We start from the raw sequence: 5,662 nt of genomic DNA, 5'->3' as shown, positions 1-5,662 counted from the left end.
CACAGGGCTTCTCTCCATTGTGAGTTCTTACATGTTTACTAAGGAGTGAGGACCAAGTGAAGTCTTTCCCACATTGCTTACATTGATAGGGTTTCTCTCCAGTGTGAAGTCTTACATGTTCAGTTAGTCTTGAGGAAATAGTGAAGGCTTTTCCACAGTGCTTACATTCCTAGGCTTTCTCTGCAGGGTGAGTTCCTATATGGATGCAAAATGTTGAGGAATACAAAAATGCTTTTCCACATATCTTACACTCAAATGGCTTCTCTCCAGTTTGAGTTCTCAAATGTGTACTTAGATATGAGGAAGTAGTAAAGAATTTCCCACACTCACTACATTCAAAGGTTTCTCTCCAGCATGAATACTTAGATGTCCCCTTAGGCTTGTTGAAAAAGTGCACACTTTCTCACACTGCTTAACATTTGTGGGGTTTCTCTCCAGCGTGAATTCTTGCATGTGCAGTTAGGCTTGAGGAAACACTGAAGGCTTGCCCACATTTCATACATTCACAGGGTTTCTCTCCAGTGTGAATTCACTTAGGTTAAGTGTGAATGCCTAATAAAGGCTTTCCCACGTTTGTTGCATTTATAGGGTTTCTCTCCTGTATGAATTCTTACATGTTGACTGAGATTTGATTTAAAAGTGAAGGCTTTCCTGCATTTCCTATTCATAGGGTTTTTCTCCAGTGTCAGTACACAAGTCACTGGTAAGTATGAAGAACTGACAAATGCTTTCCCACACGTTACACTCAAAAGGCTTCTCTCTAGACTGAGTTTTTATATGCCTCGTAAGGCTTGAGGATGCAGTGTAGGCTTTTCCACATTCCTTAAATTTATAACATTTCTCAGCATGTGAGTTTGCACACGTACACCAAGGATTGCGGAGTGAGTAAAAGCTGTCCCACATTCCTTCCATCCATAGAGTTTTCCTCTATTGTGACTTCTCATTTGTGCCTGAAGGTAAGACTGATTAACAAAGGCTTTCCCACTGCCACAGCATTAAAAGGCTTTCTCTTGAATGCTAGTTTTCCAGGACACAATATCTGCAGTCAGGCTGACAGCTTTTTCATAATGATTAAATACAGAAATTTTCTCTACAGTAGAGCTTTTCTTGTGCAGAGTAAGGAAGCTTTTTCCATACTGATTACCCTCATAACTGTTCTCTCCATTTTGAGTTCTCCTGTGAGTCCTGAGGCATGAATGTTCACTGAAGTCCCTTCCATATTCCTTACACTCACAGAGTTCCCATTCATTATGGCTTCTTTCTTGTTGATGAATGAGGATTAAAAGATTTCTCAGACTCATTAATTGATCCTATTCATCTCAAAACTGAAACATCATTACAATGTTGATTTGATTTTCACCATTTTCATTACATTTACACAACTGCCTACCCTGTTGATTTCTTTCAAGTTGAATAATAGAATCCTTCTGCCTAAATGACGTGTGATCTTTCTGATGATAAAAGACTCCTGTACAGTTTCGTGGAATTGTCTTAAAAATCTATGTCTTGTTATACAGCATACTGTTTTAGTAGCTTTCAACTGTGTCATCTGCGTAGAAAGAGCTAACTTATCATGTTGCAAATAAGTACCAGAAGAAACCCAGGAACATGTAACCTCCTAATAGATCCCAAGAGATCCAGCTCAGGCAATTCCAGTGTGTACAAATTAACTGTATGGTACGTTGCAAAAGCTCTTTCAACACCAACTGTGGTTGCACTATCTCCTCTCCCTCAGGTCATGTCTGTAGCTTTCCATGGTGGTCCTTAAATCCAGCTGACTGAGATGAAAGTCTGGTTTACAGATGAGTCTGCATAGTAAGCCAGTGCCACCTGGAGGTGTAGAGTTGAAGCTATCTTTACTGAAGAGATGACCCTTAAAGATAATAGTGATTAAAAATCTTCCAAGTGGCAGAACTTCAACAGTACATTTAACTGCCCACTGGGTCTGCAGTGAGAAACGGTCACGTGTATGGATAAATACTGATTCACGAATGGTTGACAGTTCTTTGGCTGGATAGTCAAAGATGTGGATGGAACAAGACGGGAAGGTTGATGACAAGGAACTATGGTAAACAGTATATGAATGGACATTTCTGAATGGACACAGACTGTGAAGTTATTTGTGCCCTATGTGAATGTCCACCAAAGGCAATCCACTGTAAATGAGACTACTAATAATCAGGTGGACAAAATGATGCAGTCTGTAGGTGTCAGTTATTTTTCCAGCCACCACAGTGCTTGCTCAATGGGCCCATGAACAAAATGGCCATGGTAGCAGGGATTAAGCCTATGCATGGGTTCAACGGTATGGACTTCCCCTTTCCAAGAATGACCTAGCTAACACTACTGCTGTGTGCCTAATGTACTAAAAGCAGAAATGAACACTGAGTGTCCAGTATGGCACCATCCCCTGGAGTGGACCCATCAGCCATCTGGTGGCAGGGTGATTATACTGGATTTCCTCTATCATGGAGGTGGCAAAGATTCATCCTCACTGGAATAGATTCATGTTCTGGATATAGATTTGCCTTTCTGCTAGTAGTTTCCACTTGTACCACCATCCACAGACTGGAAAAATGCTTTACCTGTAGTCATGGCAATCACACATCATTGTATCTCATCTAGAAACACACTGTATTTTAAATAAAGTGCAACTATGGGAGCATGTTCACGGAATCAGCTGGTCTAGTCTTATCACATATCCCCATCACTCAAAAGGAGCTGATATAAATAAAAAGGTGGAATTGCTTAGTGAAAATCCCAATTCACGTGCCAGTTGGGAAACAACCCTACGAAAGAATGATATTCCATCTCACAGGACACAGTATATGCTCTGAATCAGATAGCCTTACATGGTACTGTCTCCCCACAGCCAGAATACACGGGTCCAGGAATTGATGGGTAAATATGGGAGTGGCTCCTCGACAGAATTTTTGCTTGAATCCCAGCAACTTAGAGCACTGCAGGTTTGGAGAGCTTAGTTTCTCATATAGAATGCTTCCCAGAGGGGGCACAACTATGGTTCCACCAAAATGGAAGATGAGATTGCCACCTGGCATTTTGGGCTTCATATACCACTAGACCAGATGCAGAAAAGGGGGTTTGTCTACTGCCTGGAGCAATTGGTCTCTATTACCAAAGGGAAATTAGGTTACCGTGGTACAACTGAGGCAAGGAGGATGAACCTAGAACCTCCTAGCAGTTGCATACTCAACAGAAAGAGGTAATAGAAAATTACAACTAGAAAAAGGCTAGACAATGAAGGACTTGGACTCTTTGAGAATAAAGATTTGGGTCACTCCCCCAGATACACAACCCAGACCAGCTAAGGTTCTCACTGAGGGCAAGGAAACTGGAACCGGATGTTGAAGTAACCCGTGGATATCAACCACAATCAAGAGACCGATTAAACTAACGATTCACTTCTATCTTCTCCCCATTTTTATTTTATATACAAGTTATTAGTGGTTAACATTACAATTTAGTCTGTGGGAAACAGAATATTCAGTATGACTGTGATGAAATTTGAGGAATTCAATTTTTTCACCATGTCTTAATCAACCATTGAAGCACTCAGAGCAATATGTCCTCTCATAAATCAACAGATGAAGGAATAACTTCATCTGGTAATTAAAATTCTCTCAATCTTACCTTGTATAAAACTCTCAAGTCCTTTCATTCCATTTCTTTGCCATAATAATCATCCAGTTGTAGGGTACGAACACTGTGTTTTCAAACTTATTCATCATAAGCGTCTACGTTGAGTCCATGCCTTCACACTCACATTTCCTGAAGATCATTCTCACACTAGGAGTTTGTGCATTCTATTTAAGTTGTAAGTAGATTCAAATTACTTTCTTAAAATATTTCATAAGTTTCCTATGGTCTTAGAAGAGAGTTCAGAGTACGTAATTCCCCGGTCCTGGCCCTGTTCTCCATTTTACCTCCCACCATTGTCTCGTTCTGCTCTGCTTCAGCAATCCCTCTTTCCTCAGTTTAGGAAACACACTAAACTCTCAATGCTCTTAGTTTTACAGAGTAGATAGTCGATGACATTATTTTAAATTTTCTCGGGGGAAATAACAATATTGTAGTTTTATTAGCACAATGTCTTTACCTTTAGGAGCTGCATTACCAAGTATTTAAAGGTCAAGTATCATGTCTGCAATTTATTTTCAACTTAGTCTCTCAAATAGTTTACCAAAATATGGATATTTATTTATCTAGAGAGCAAACATGCAAAATGCTAAAAAAGGGTCAATCTACTTCACTTTAGGTTTAAGATTTTTCAAACAAAAGTTTGGGAAAAATTATACTTAGTCCAAACATCCTGTTTACGGGAAGTTCAATTATTCTAGAACTAGGGAAAAAAAAAAAAGCCCCCATCTGTTTTTTCTGGGAGGCTCACATTTTGAAGTTTTGTGGGAAGGAACAGGCTTAGAAAATTCAGATGAAGAGAGAGGTGAGTAATCTTGTTTCTCTTTAGTAGACAGACTACGGTCTAAATATGCTAACATTTCCATACAGAAATACACCATAGACATCTAAGAAAGTATATCACATTTCTAACTGAACATGTGTCAAAAATAAAGACCGTGCAACGTCAAAGCCAAATTCTCAGATGAAACATTCTTCCGCATACGAAAGGAAACAGAGGCGTCTGGAACCACCCTTCCCGGCGCTCACAGGAGACGCCTGAAGCGCCAGGTGCGTGAGGACGCGGACACGGACCGCAGTCAACCCGCCAGAAAGGCGGAAATCCTCTTCCTCCTGCAGTAAAGTCACAAGGCTGCTGTGGAGCCTCTGAAAGGGGAGCACAGAGGATGACGCGACCCCACAGAAGCGCCCTCACCCCACTGCAGATCCGGCTCCTCCCGGGGCACGACGGCCGAGCGGCGTCTAGGACCTGGCCCTGCCGGGAGGCCCCGCGGCCCCGGCGGAAGCGAGCGGCGCGCGCCAGGCCCCTCTCAGCAGGTCCCGGGCGGCCGCCCAAGCCCGTCCCGTGACTCCCTCTTCCGCCCGCTTCCCCCTCCTTCGCGCCCACCTCGGCGAACCCGAGCTGCGCTGGACCACAGCCGACAGCAACAGCTTCAACATGCACCGCAGCAGCAGCCGCCGGAACCCCGGCGAATTGTGACGTCACTTCCGCTTCCTGTCGGGGGCCGGGTTGGGAAGGGGCGGGGCTCCGGCGCCGGAGCAGTCGGCTCCGCTCGGCAACCTCAGAGCGGGAGTTTCTGCTTTCCTCCCGCGTGGGTGCGGACGGGCCCCGGCTAGGCTCGGCGTTGGGGTTGGGGCCGGGGCCCGAATCAGCCCCAGGGCCAAGGTTGAGGATGGAACCAGCCCTGTGGGCGGAGCTACGGGCCGAGGGCGCGGCCGATCCCTGAGGGCGGGGCTGGAGGTGGGAGGAGACCCAGCGCGCGTGTGGACGCTGCATAGTCAAGCCTGAAGGGCGAGGCTGCGGGTGGGGACCCAGCCCCCAGCGAGCATATCGGAAGGTTTTCTCCCTTTTCTCCCCTCGTTCCAAGAGGCCTTAAGTGATTCTCCCGTATTGATAATCCTGCCAATGCGTGAAGTGGTCTGTCGCCTCCAAGCAATCCTGTCTTTAGGCTTTTATTTGAAATAGATACCGTGCTAATCTCTAAACTCTAAAATTGATTCCTTT

At 44.3% G+C, this 5,662-nt stretch overlaps 1 long non-coding RNA gene across 1 annotated transcript; it reads right to left on the bottom strand.

The window, feature by feature from the left end:
- Positions 1-3,423: 3,423 nt before the first annotated feature.
- Positions 3,424-5,149, bottom strand: LOC138925168 (uncharacterized). Its single transcript, XR_011441004.1, has 2 exons — positions 5,045-5,149; positions 3,424-4,770 (listed from the first exon to the last, which is right to left on the bottom strand). It is a non-coding gene; the product is annotated as an uncharacterized lncRNA (long non-coding RNA).
- Between the last annotated feature and the right edge of the window lie 513 nt (positions 5,150-5,662).

This window comes from Equus caballus, chromosome 7, assembly GCF_041296265.1.
Source record: "Equus caballus isolate H_3958 breed thoroughbred chromosome 7, TB-T2T, whole genome shotgun sequence".
In the NCBI taxonomy this organism is placed as follows: Eukaryota; Metazoa; Chordata; class Mammalia; order Perissodactyla; family Equidae; genus Equus; species Equus caballus.
This window is presented reverse-complemented; position numbering and strand designations above follow the sequence as displayed.